Raw genomic sequence first — 14,002 nt, forward strand, 5'->3', positions numbered from 1 at the left:
GCAAGTCATGAAACCAATGGGGCAAGAAGTGTCCACCTGCCCCTATGATGGCACCAAGGAGGGGCCCTGGAGGATGAGCCTGATAGAAAAGAGTTGCAAGTATTTTGAGCAACTGTGATCCTTTTTAGTTAGCTCTTAGAAATAATTTGCAGACTGCTGTGTGCCTGGTGCTGCTCTGGTCCCTTTTAACTGTTACATCTATTGTTTTATCCAGCCGTGTTGGCTTTATCATCCCCATTTTATGAAGGAGGAAATGGAGTAGAAAGAAGAGTGGGAAAGTTGCATAACTTGCCTGACAGTGACAGGTTAGTCGCTCAGCTGTGACTGACTGTTTTGCATCCCCATGGAGTGTAGCCCGTTAGGCTTCCCTGTCCATGAAATTCTTCAGGCAGGAATACTGGAGTGGGTAGCCACTCTCTTCTCCAAGGGATCATCCCAACCCAGGGATTGAGCCTGGGTCTTCTGCATTTCACGTAGCTTCTTTACAGTCTGAGCCACTAGGGAAGCCCGAGATGACACAATTCTTAAAGGACAGAGTCAGATTGTTAAACCTGTTTTCCTTTTCCAAATCCCACTTTCCGATTCCATATGCTGCCTCTTGGTAGGGAAATTGCTGATGAATTTGGTTCAGGTTTGGACAATCAAAGTGACTCTTGTAAATTTGAAAAAAGTCTTGTCTGGGAGGGATTACCAGCTAGCTGGTAAAGTAAAACCTTTGTGGCACCATGGACTGTAGACCATCTTCTCCTGCATTGACAGGTGGATTCTTTACCACTGAGCCGCCTGGGAAGCCCTTCCCATCCTATGTGGACCTTCCTTCCTGGATAATTAGTCACATTTTTATCACTCTGAACTGAAAATATGAAAACAAAGTGGTTGACAATAAGGACCTACTTTATGACCCAGGGAACTCTGTTCAATGTTATGTGGAAGCCTGGATAGGAGCAGAGTTTGGGGGAGAATGGATACATGTATATGTATGGCTGATTCCCTTTGCTATCCACCCGAAACTATAACATTCTTAATCAGCTATACTTCAATACAAAATAAAAAGTTTAAAATACAATAAGATAGTTGATTGTTTAGCAATCACTAGAATTTTATTTCCCTTCCAAGGCATAAGTTTTACCTTCCTTAATGGCAGAACTCTGTTTCTGCTCATGATTTATGCCAACATTGTTTGTATCTCACATGTAAAGATGCTCTTTCAAACGTTGAGTTAGCATGTATACTGAACATAAAATTCTTGGTCCCTGTGAATGAGATCTAGCAATTACAGTGACTTACTTTGTTCATATCAGTCCCTTAATCTGAATAACAGTCTTTGAATTAAAATATGTGATCACCTTTGAATTAAAATATGTGATTGCTGATATTGTCACATGCCCAGATGGGTCCACTGCCCTTAATTCTTTAAGTATAGACACAACTTGCCTTTATTATGCTCCTTGTAAGTCAAATATGAAGTGCAAAGCTTTGAAGACCTCTAAAATCTCTCCATCCCATAAGATATATACTGCTGTGAAAGTAGAAATTGCTTTCATGGAAATTTGGAAAGGAAAAAAAAAAATAACGATGTGATTTAGTGTGCAGTTGGCAAATCAGCATACTTAAGATCCATGAATATTAAAATAAAGAATGCAGTAAACAGGACTACTGACTTTCTATTTATCCAGTAGCTGACTTTTAAATAAGATATTTTTCCACTAACACTTTCTTCGTAAAGCTTCAGAGCTCCTTCTATTGTTATTTTTCAAGATCCCTGTTAGGTAGAGGCTTATGCTACTCATTCACCTGCATATTTCAATAGACATAATTACCATAAAGAGGCTCTGGGATAGCTTTGGGCTGAGTCCTTTAGTTGAGACATTTTATCCATAAAATGACACCTGGCTAATAAAGAGAAGCAAGATGGCATTTATTCAGCCTCTACTGAGTGCCAGGAGCTTTACTCCCTGTCGCATTTAAACACACTGCAAAGGTCCTTTCAACTGGGAACAATAGTTGATGTTTTGTTTGAAAGACAAGGAAGCCCAGGTTCTTATAGGTTAGATGTCTGCCCCAAGTCACAGAACTGAGAGGCTAATAATTTGGACCCAGATTCCATGCATCAAAAGCCTTGGCTCTATTCCATGATCAACACTGCCTCCAGACACCACATCACCTTAGGAAAGATAAAGTGATCTTTTTTTAATAGATAAAGACTTTGATCTTTCTTGTAACACGTATATTACTGTATGTTTTAATACAGCCTGTGGACAGCCCCAAACACTATCTTCTTGTGGACCCGTTATTCCCAGTTACAGTGATACAGAGAAGTTCATGGATTTCTCATGTTTCAGGCAGAGTAGATGACTCTATGTTGAAAGCATAATTCCAGTATCTTAGACAAAGACTTATTTTCTTTGTAATAAAAAATCTTGAGGTTCTCCTTGGAATGTTTGTTTTCTTAAGTTACCTTCCCTTCTTTTTTCCCTGCCACCTCAGGCTCTCTGAAAAGTAAATGATATTATCTTTTTCAATTGCAGCAAGCTTTTAATTTTTTAAGATTAGTCACTATTATCTAATCTATTTTGCTTGAGCAGAGTTAATACAAGATGGAGTAAAAATGGCATGACATTTGCCTCAAAACTGATATAGTAGATGTCACAAACTGAGTCACTGGCTTTAAAACAAAACAAAAAAGAAATATATATATATATGTATACATACATACACACACACACACACACACACACACACACATATATATATATATATATATATAAAATTCTTAGCAAGGAGTAAACTTTTCTGAGGAAAAAAGCAAACATTTTTATTGATATGACAGTTCACTTGGCTAACTTTCATGCAGATGTGTAAAGTTTGTACATTTATCTTTGCTTCTAGTCCATTTACCTCTGTTTCCATGAGTCCAACTACAATCTCTTTGCTATGAGCCCCACCCTCCCGCCGCCATTACTCTTTTTTGAACTGTTCTCTCTCATTCTGATCCTATCTGAAAAAAAAAAAAAACAAAACAGGTTTGCATTATTGGATTGTGGTGGATATCAGTCTTTTCAGGCCAAACTCTGTTCTTCGTGGTGTAGCATGTTTTCTCCACGAGATAAAAAACCCAAGATTTAGTGCCTTTATGTAAAGTTTACATGTATATCGTAAAACAAAGGATTGTGCTTAAAAAAAAAAAAAAAATCAAGCCTGTGCAGGCTGAGTAGAGACAATGCTAGATTTTGGAGGGCTTGTTACTACTCTCAGATGACCCTATGAGTCATGCCACCTTCAGCTTTTCCATGTTTCTCTCTCTTTTGAGAACCTTTTTTTTTTTTTTTTTTAATTTTTTATTAGTTGGAGGCTAATTACTTCACAACATTTCGGTGGGTTTTGTCATACATTGATATGAATCAGCCATAGATTTTTTTTTTTTTTAATTAAAACTTCCCTGGTGGCTCAGTTGGTAAAGAATCTGCCTGCAATGCAGGAGACACAGGTTCAATCCCTGGGTCAGGAAGATCCCCTGGAGAAGGAAATGGCAAACTACTTCAGGATTCTTGCCTGGAGAATTCCTTGGACAGAGGCGCTGGGCAGGCTACAGTTCATGGGGTCACAAAGAGTCAGACATAACTGTGTGACTTTCACTTTAAAAAAAAAAAAAAGAAATTTTCATTTAAACTTTTTAAAAGAGTGAGATAAGAATTTTCACAAGAGTGTCAGCTGACTTAAAAACTGAATTGGAAAGCCATTCTTCCAGTATTTGGTGCTCTTTGAGCGAGGGTGCTTTCGAGAAGACTTGGCTATTTCTAATCGTTTTGGGTCTTTATAAGCAGCAGGAAGCTTTGGATACCAGAGCAGAATCTCCTTTATTTCAGGAGATGTTCCACTGCAAGTCATCCCCCGTTTGAAGTGCAAATTTTTTTTTCATTTAAACATATTAAACTGGAGGAATTCAGACGTGTGTAAAAAGGCTTTTATTTCTTTGGTCACAACGTGTTATTTTCTTGAACTTTTGGATTTCAGTTATCATCTCATGTTTGCGTCCTCCATTTCAGATTTCCCAAGACGGTATGTAAGTAAAATATCCAACCAGTAGTGAAGATAATATACCAAGACACCAGTACTCATTGCTATGATGATACAAGAGTGAGGCTGTTACAGTCAGGAAAAAATCAGTGAGCTATGGGCTTGGGGGTTGTTTTCACACTGTATATGTATATTTCAGTTTGTACAGAGACACAGTTTGTCTCTAAGGCAATTCAATCAGTACTCACTGAACGGAAGATTGAGTACTTTCTGAAGACTGAAAACTATCTCAAAATTTTAATGCAGGGCAAAGGAACCAGTTTTCACCCTACGCTTCGAGAGTTGTATATGATTTATAAGAGAGCTTAATTTTTGTGTCATTTGTCAAGGATGACAGTCCTCTGGGACTCTGTTGCTTTCCCCATCTGCGTGTCGCCCAGATCTGTGTGCCTTTTGCTGGGAAGGTCTCCTAAGACAGTTTGCATCTATAGGAGCTCTGTCAGCCCACCGCCAGAGAGCATCCCCAAAGCACAAACCACATAAACATCTTCAGACATTTCTTAGAAGAGGTCATTAACTTTATTTAGGAAGAACCCTGATCAATGGTGAAAGAAAACAGCTTATCATTATAAGGTAATTAACCTCCTTGGACCTACACAAGGACCTGTCCCGTCTTTATGTCATTCACCTGGCATAATACATATTGGAAAAGAGATCAAAGCGTGCAGAGAATGGTGTATTTTATACTTTTCACCAGACATCCAGATTGCATGCATCTCAGGCAAAGGTCTTTGGAAAGTGCCTGGCTGTTGGCAGGTCTGGGTCTGAGTCAGGGATTAGTGGGGAGTTCTCATGTCACCCCAGAAAGCAAGTCTTCTAAGGGGCAGCGGCGAGTGTGTCCTGAGAACAAGGGGCAGCAGCCAGAGGGACTTCTTCTCTTGGAGCTGGCACGCCCTGCCCGAACCGGGCTTCTGTGCTTGTGAGAGAGGATGGGCCCAGAGAATTGGACTGACCAGACTCTTCTTTCACTGCCAGTTCTAAAGTCTGGGTTTTGTTTGTTTGTTACTACTGTTAAACCCCAACTGATGAGACTGAAATATTGCATGGTTTCATTCTAAAAAGGTAGCTTTATTTAACCTACGCTACAGCATGTCTTGACTCCTACATCCTCCGAAGTCCTTTATGTGTTCCTCTTTTCTGTTACTTCTATACCATTCTACTACTTAATTGATTCCATTAGAGCTCATGAGTTTTGGGGGGTCATGCAGTCCCCATTAAAGGCATATGGAGTGCTCCGGGGCACCACCCCACGGCCCTGGCCAAACTCTGCACATCACGTGGACAAAGGAGTCAGTTGCAGCTTTCTTGTAAATGGTGAGGAAACCAGTGCTTCTTCTCTTGTAGGGGCTTCTTCAGGTTATCTGATGACTGTAAATTATTCCAGCCCCAAAAGTTATAAGAATAAAGCACACGAGATAACTGTCCTTTCCCCCTTTGGCCATAGCTGTAAAGATGAATGGATTAATACACATATAGAATAAATTATGGGTTCCATTTCAGCTCATCTGAAGTATTGGGCTATTTTCACATAAGGTGTGAATGGCACAGGATGTCCTACTCAGGAACAGTGTAATAAATTAAGAAAGACTACCTGCCTAACCTGGAGAAGGAAATGGTAACCCACTCTAGTATATTTGCCTGGAGAATTCCATGGACAGAGGGGCCTGGCGGGCAGCAGTCCATGGGGTCACAGAGTCGGACACAACTGAGTGACTAACACACACACACCTGCCCAATCTTGTACTGAAGCTTGTGACCAGACGCTGAACTATGTATATTAGCAGTTAAACTTCTTTGAGTGTACTTTTGTTGCTATATCCTGTAGATTAAACTTCAAAATGAAAATGCATTCATCTTCTCTGTAAGAGCCTTTAACTCTGAAAATTTTAACTTATTGCCTATGAAGAACCTCAACACCATTTTTTTAAAGGTAACATTGGTTTATAACAATATGTAAGTTTCATATGTGCAAATTATATTTCTACTTCTGTTTACACTACCGCATGCTCACCACTAAGAATTTAGTTTCTACCCGCCAGCACACAGTTGACCCGTTCTCCTGCCCCACCCCGTGCCCCCTCAGGTCACCACTATTGTTTCTGTGTCTGTGTGTTTTTTTCAGCACCAGTATTTACTGGTTAGCAGCATAATCTCCTATCATTTTGTTTTCTGACTTCTCTCTTGTAAAGTGGCCTCTGGCCTTTAATTCACTTGTCTGAGGAAAGACCACAGCACTGCAACGATAGACTTTATTTCAGATGTTTATTTATGAATTTTGATGAATTTTTATATTCTTGTTTCCATATAAAATATGATTTTAGTGGTGATTGGAACATTTCCATTTGTAATATAGCCCAATAGAGAGCCAAATGAAATGGAAATAGTTGTAGGCCAAATTCTGTTAGATGGTTATTTTTAGCTTACTCTCTTCTTTTATGTGTGTGTATATATATATATATATATATATATATATGAAAGCTGCCCACCCCCATGCCATTTTCTTCTCTCTGCTTCACACAACTCACTTAGAGTAGAAATGGTGTCAAAATGGGTTTGGAATATATTATATATTTACAGAATACTTGTAGTCTGTACCTTCCGTCAGGGTCTTGGCTACTATATTTGGCAGCAGCTGTCAAACCTTAGTCGGCAGCAGCTGTCAAACCTTAGTCAACAGCAGAATGACCAGAAGGGCTGGTTGAGAATATTGGGTCCCACTTCAGACCCTGATTAGTAGGTGGGGACTGGGGCTCAAGAATTTGATTTCTAACATGTTCCCTTGAGATGGTGAGCCTTTTTTGAGATGTAATTGTTGTTGTTCGATCACTCAATTGCGTCCAACTCTTGCATCGCCATGGACTGCAGCACACCAGGCTTCCTTGTCCTTCATTATGTCCAGGAGTAATGTCTACATTTAAATGTAATGTGTGTGTGTTCGGCATAAGGCACACACATGGATCTTATCATGATTGTCTTCCAAACCTTAGAGGATGCCGTGGATGAGTGTTCAGAAGGGGCCATGCCAGTAATGTCTCTGAGACAAGCAGTCTGTTGGGAAAAAGCAAATTGCTGAAAGCGAATTCAGAGAACCTAGTATCTGAGGTGCGGAAAGTGGGAGCATCAAGAGAACCCGGTGTACTCCCCAGCGACACGGGCCAAGGGCACGCTTCTGTGCCTTTGAATGACTTGCAGGAGCACAGGTTGAGTTGTGATTGGTGAAGAAAGGGTGTCCAGCCAGCAGGACAGAAAGGAGCAGGGCTGATCCCCAGGGGAGTCTGTCTCATCCAATTGCAGCACTTGGAGATGGGCGTTACTACCCTCATTATATGCAGGAGAGATTAAGATTCCAAGAAAGTGCATAATTGCATACGATCATAAGACAATTATATGATAGAAATGAGATGCAGAACTATTCACCTGGTGCCCAACCTGCTCCTCTTTATACAATGCCACATTTAGTGGACAAGGAACAAGCCTTTACCAAGCATATGATACTCCATGCCCCCAACCAGCAATAAATTTTATGTCAACTTTATTTTATTGTTTTCCCTACATAAGCAACCTAATATATCCTGGCTATAGAATATTTGCAGAATTCAGGAGCATATAGTATAAACATATAAAGAATAAATTACATGGTATATCATACATTGTTGTTGTTGTTTAGTCACTAAGTCGTGTCCAACTCTTGCGACCCCATAGACTGTGGCCCTCCAGGCGCCTCTGTCTATCGGATTTCCCAGGCAAGACTACTGGAGTGCGTTGCCATTTCCTTCTCCAGGGGATCTTCCCGTTCAATCCCCCCAGGGGTTGAACTCGTCTCTTCATTGCAGACAGATTCTTTATTACTGAGCTACCTGGGAAGCCCTATGTAGTACATACATATACTTATATATAGATATAACATATATATATTATATATAAGATATAGTTTTATATAAGATATATATATATGATATATTTATATATAAACTATAGACATAGTTTTATATAATATATATAAAACTATATATAATATAAAACTATAAATATTATAATACATTAAAGATATTTTCATTGTTTTCTGATATAGTTTAATATATATTGTATATATAAAAGTTATAGTCTATAAATAAATGTATAAAATATAGAGAATAATGTATATAGAGTGTAGCATATGCTTCCAGTCGTTTCTGTGCATATACAAATGTGTGCGTACGTGTGTATTTTTTAAGCAAAATTCTCCTCCATGTGTTATTCTGGTTTCTGAGCCTATTACTGAATTTAACGGTGAATTTATTGGTTGCTAAAGCTCACCAAGTACTTTATATGAAATATTTTAAGTGATTTATATGAACTTCATTAGACAATCAATAACTTGTATCCAATAGGGATGCTCATGGGAAAAACTAATTTGACTTTCATGTCTCACGCCTGTGTGAGCTCAGTGCCAGTGCAAATGCTCTTGGCACACTTCATCTACATACCCAGTGGCCGCGTACTTTCAATGGCTCAGTGTGTGTGAGAAAGTCATTTTCCCCCTTAAAAATAGAGGGAAGAGAGAAAAACTGGCCACGGGCTAATTTGCAATTCAAAGAAAAGGGTATTGTTACATAAGTAGATAGAAGAAGATACTTTCATTGCTCTCTGATTTTCAGCTTGTTCCTTATAACTGTACATGTGTTACACACTGCAGTCCCACCATAGAAAAAGCCCGTTTTTGAATTTTACAACCATCTTTTTTTGTAAAAGACCATGTAGCAACTGACAACCTATTAAACTAATGTCAGGATTCTGGAGAGGTTGTTCAAACAGAGATGCCCATCCCTCACCTCTTAAGACTGAGCGTTTGTGACATAAACGTCAGTGCGCGAGGGACAAAGCTTTGGGTGGTCTGGAAGGGACTCCAGAAGCTCAGGGCTGAGACATTCGATAACTTCACAGTTGTATTGAAGAGGCTGTTTTCACAGGGCTGTGAGTTTTGTTTAGTTGGCTCTGGATTTGTTTTGGAGAATAGCAAGCAGCTTTGAAATGTCTTAGTATTTAGATAAGGCAGATATCTTTGTGTATAAAGCTAGTTATATTCTATGCATTGCAGTAGCACTCAATGCTGCTGCTACTGCTAAGTCACTTCAGTCATGTCCGACTCTGTGCGACCCCGTCCCTGGGGTTCTCCAGGCAAGAACACTGGAGTGGGTTGCCGTTTCCTTCTCCATTGCATAAAAGTGAAAAGTGAAAGTGAAGTCGCTCAGTCGTGTCTGACTCTTCGCGACCCCATGGACTGCAGCCTACCAGACTCCTCCGTCCATGGGATTTTCCAGGCAAGAGTACTGGAGTGGGGTGCCATTGCCTTCTCCGGCACTCAATGCTAGAAGATGGCAAAGAAACATTTGAGAAGAATAAAGCTCATTAACAGCAGAGCTGCCTATGCAGCGGGTGTGTATGCTCAGATTCTGGAGATCCTGGCTATAGGATGAGGTCATCAGATCTGTGATACTTTCTTCTACGGATAATTTACTGAACATTTCAGGGAGCTACTTCCAAATTTTCAGAAGTTACTTTTAGGAAATACTTTAAGAAAGTTATTTTTTGAGAGTTCCCCTTTACCTACTACATTGACTGGTAACATGAAAAAAAAGCAGGTAAAGCAGTGTTAAAAGAAGCAGCTTCACAGAGTCAATCTCATATCCCAGTGTAATAAATTATATAGCCTACTAAAGAGTGTTAAGATACTATAGGAATCCTGTAATTGGGGCAACTGTCTGTAATAACAGCTGTTTAAAAGTACTTTGGTTTGGTTGGTTGTTTGTTTTTTGAAATTTATCCCCAACTCTGAAATGGCTCTGTTAAAAAAAAAAAATCACCTACTTTTCAAATAAATGTTATTTGTTATCCACAGGGCTGCTCTTTGAGTGTAGCTTTTGCACTAACAAATGAGCAAATTATTCTTACATATTATCTATAACATAGAAAAGCAAATCAAGATGCTGAACTCAAAATATAATATTGATAACCCTAAAAAATTATCAGTTACTGGATCATAATGGTTATCCTAATGCTGGGAAATAGTGAATAAAATGTGTTATCTAGAGCTTAATTCATGTATTTTTAAAATAGTCACTTATCCAATAATGAATAAATAAGTGTATCCAAGTCTGTGCCAAAGTTTTAGGCACTGATCTGGATATTCAATATTGTAAGCTAGTGAGTTGTACTGTAAAAAGCTGAGTATTTTTCAAACAAAACCTTCCAGAAATTTATTTCCAGCATGGAAATAAATGTTCCCCTTCAGAGAATCATCACCTTTGTGAGGAGTGGGCTGTTCCAGCAATCTTCTCTGTCAAAGCCAGGTTAGGTGACATGCAGAACCCCCTCTAATGGGTGTAATCACCCAACGTTTGCATCTCAGCATTTTCAGTTAGACATTGTCGTAATTTTAACTCTAAAACTTTTAGGTTTTTCAAACAACACATTTACTTCTTTTGGTCTTTTCATCTTTATTTTCATTTAAGAAAATAATTTTTTCTGAAGATATTTGGCTATGAAAAGTATCTTTATAATTTTTTCTAAAGATAATTGGCTATTAAAAGTATCTTTTAATAAAATTTTTTTTTTACTTTTTTCTAAACCTCCTTTACTCATAAAAAAAAAACTAATTGAATTACGGTATGCCTGCATTAATGTCCATCTATCATTAGTTTCCCATTCATTGGATTTTCTCAAACTAAACATACTGGGTAACCAGCTCTGAGACCCAGAAGTAGATCATCCAAGCATTTCAAGCCCTGTATGCTCCTTTTCAAGCAGTATCTCTCATATTTAAAGTCACTGTTTTCTTGATTTCAGTGTCATTAGATTGGTTTCATCTGATCTGTATTTTACATATAAGGGAAGATAAGTGCATAGGCTTTTTTGTATTTAATTTTTTTTTGGAGTATAGTTGAGAAAGCAATAAAGAATCTGCCTCTTAGTGCAGAAGACACAGGAGACGTGGGTTCAATCCCTGGGTCAGGAAAATGCCCTGGAGGAGGAAATGACAGCCCACTCCAGTATTCTTGCCTGGAAAATCCAATGGACAGAAGAGCCTGGCGGGCTACAGTCCTTGATGTCATAAGTCAGGACAACTGAACGACTGAGCACACAAACATCCATCATGTCACATATTCTAACTCTCCTGCATGCACGCTTCCTGATCATGGTCGTTGTTTCAGCCAGCCCTCCATCAAAGCCAGAGGGAAGGCTCCACTGAAAACCTCCACAGTTGATTTTGAGGATCCCCAAATTGCTCCAGTCACTAAATTTTTTTTTCTGAATAAAAACTGCCAACATAACATACAATCACCTGCTGTTATTTTGGAATCAGTGCATTCTTTGTAAGATAAGGGAGTAGGCACCAACACCCTGCTTCCAGATGATGGATATGTGTGAAGATAAATAATGAAGAATTGCATTTTTATAGCAATTAAGTGCCATACCTGACAACCTCATGGCTACATGGAATTTTTAATAACTAAATGATACTAAATGAAATAATGTGTAATTAGAAAATTCTATTAAAATGTCACGAGCTGTTTACTTAACTCTACAGAGACAGTGCATATACTCAGACATTACTATCTTTTTTTTTTTAATTCAAAGAATTCACAATATCAATGTGGAGGTCTTGAAATAGACACAGTTTGGTGATGCTCATTGTTTTTACAGGCTTGAGAGGTATTACCCTCATGTGTGTGAGTATAGGGAAGTATTTGTGTTTTTCTGTGAGTAAGTGGTCAGAGCATTGCTGAGCCCCATTGAATTGGCATGTCATAGTGGTGACCCCTAAATCCTGAAGAGGTTTCAGACATGGGGAGGGGTCAGGAAAGAAAAAAACAGAGAGGAAGGGGAAGTGGAAGGAAATGAGCTATTTTCACAAAGTATAAATGGGAAAGTACTGGGAAAGTTAAAACAGAAAAATTGAAGAAAATTGGTGCCTGGCAGTAACTCTTCTACATGCTGTTGAGGGACTTCCCTGGAGGTCCAGTGGTTAAGATTTCACCTTCCAAAGCAGGGGATGTGGGTTCGATCCCCAGTCAGGGAGCTAAGACCCCACAAGCCTCGTGGCCAAAATACCAAACCATAAAACAGAAGCAATATTGTAACCTATTCAATAAAGACTTTAAAAAAATGATCTACATCAAAAAAAAAATCTTTTAAAAAATAATGTTGTTAAATGATTGAAGGAATGGGTAAGTGAATGAAGTTGAGGTTCACTGAGGGAAAATGTCAGCAGGGAAACCAGGACGTCTGCAATTTCAGGCCTTCTCGCCTCTGAAACAGGTGTCTCACCAGCTCCTGTTTGTCTTCTGCTCTTTCACTACCTAAGGTATAAAACTAAGGGAGACTGAATCTTGAAAAACAAAGTTGAAGGGAAATCTCGGAGATTATCGAATCCGTACCATTTCTCTAAGGAAAAGCACATGCAGACTGTCCTAATTAAGTTTAAATAAATAAATGGATGAAAGAATGACCTGGAGGACCAGGGTAGAAGGACACCCACAGTAGCATAAGCCTAACACTCAGGAAAATATTCATATGGAGTCCAATCTGTTAAGTTCAGTCCTGCTTACCATCTAGATCCTCTAAAACAGAGATTCTATACTCTGAACAGTGGTAATTCTTCATTTTCTTGGAGCCACTTCAAAACTGCCCTCTATGAAACCCCTCTGAAAATTGTGTTCTCTTTATTTTCAACCTCTTGGGTTGACTGGCATCTCAGTAAAATAAAATAAGCTTCACACAAACACACATCTTAGTTTTGCATTCTGTTGCTTTATTTTGATTTAGGGACAAAATCATGTCCCTACCTCCCTTAATCCCTACAAGGTCTTATCTCTCTTATCTCTGGTCATTTGGAAACTGTAATTCAACCTATAGAAAGTCCTCGTGCTACGGTAGCCAGAATCTTATGGGCTGTTAGTGTTTATTAAAACCGATCAGGTTTCCTTAAAACAAGCCTCAATCTTTAAAACCAGTTAGTTATCACCTTACAGCAAGGCTGGTTCTTTTTTTTCTTGACAGTTCAAAGTCTAACCAGCCCCTTCCTCGGTGCTGCAGAAAAGCTCTTTCTCTGAAATTTAGTCTTTAGGGCATCCATTGATTCACCGAGATCCTGGTTCAAGGTCAAAAGAAGTGCATAGGAAACCAAAGCCCTCCTTCTTCCCCCTTGCAGTTCTTGTAAATAAGCCCTTCCCATCCGTCCACCGTAAGCTGGGGGAGGCACAGGTGGGTCCACTGGTGCATTTCAGTTTTCATCACAGAAGAAGGGGACATGTCCTTGAAAATTGTTTTGCCTACTTTTCACCTGAGTTTAAGAAGGAAGACACTGGGAGAGGGGGAAGCAGTAGGGACTGGAGATGCTTTGATTTCCTTGGTGCACATGATACCTTTGTCTTTGCACCTCAATCCTATAAGCAGTAGCAATATTTTTACGGAACTTCTCATCTTCAATAAATTGTATAACAGTAATTAATTCTCACAGCATCCATTTGACTAAAGCATTATTATCCCTGAATTATAGAGGAGAAAACTGATTTGCCAAACCCCACAAAGAAAGTCAATGTCGGAGGAAGGATTACTGCTCAGGAGGGTCTAGAAGTCTAATCTCAGCTCCGAGATGCTTTTTTTATTTTTAATTTTTTTTCCTGTAGGAGCAGATGCAGTGGGGATTTATCAGGTAAATTCACCAAGGGTATGTGAACGTGGAAGGCAGCTCTGTCCTGGCTGTGTCTTTGTGACCATCTGACCAGTTTAAGCTGATTAGATGTAGTGAGTTTTCACAGAATCCTGTCAACAAAGATATAAAAATATGGGATGAATTATTACATGGTGAACATAACCAAAAATGTTGGTCTACCCATGGCCACGTAAATCCATTCAAGGTGTAGGCTTATTATTTATTGAATAG

General features: G+C 39.1%; 1 protein-coding gene across 7 annotated transcripts in view; it reads left to right on the top strand.

Annotated features, from left to right (window-relative positions):
• The window catches only part of TENM3 (teneurin transmembrane protein 3), a 614,750-nt gene that overhangs the window by 102,826 nt on the left and 497,922 nt on the right, over nt 1–14,002 (top strand). The gene's annotated exons all lie outside the window — the stretch shown is intronic.

The sequence above is a fragment of the Cervus elaphus genome, chromosome 32 (genome assembly GCF_910594005.1).
Source record: "Cervus elaphus chromosome 32, mCerEla1.1, whole genome shotgun sequence".
In the NCBI taxonomy this organism is placed as follows: Eukaryota; Metazoa; Chordata; class Mammalia; order Artiodactyla; family Cervidae; genus Cervus; species Cervus elaphus.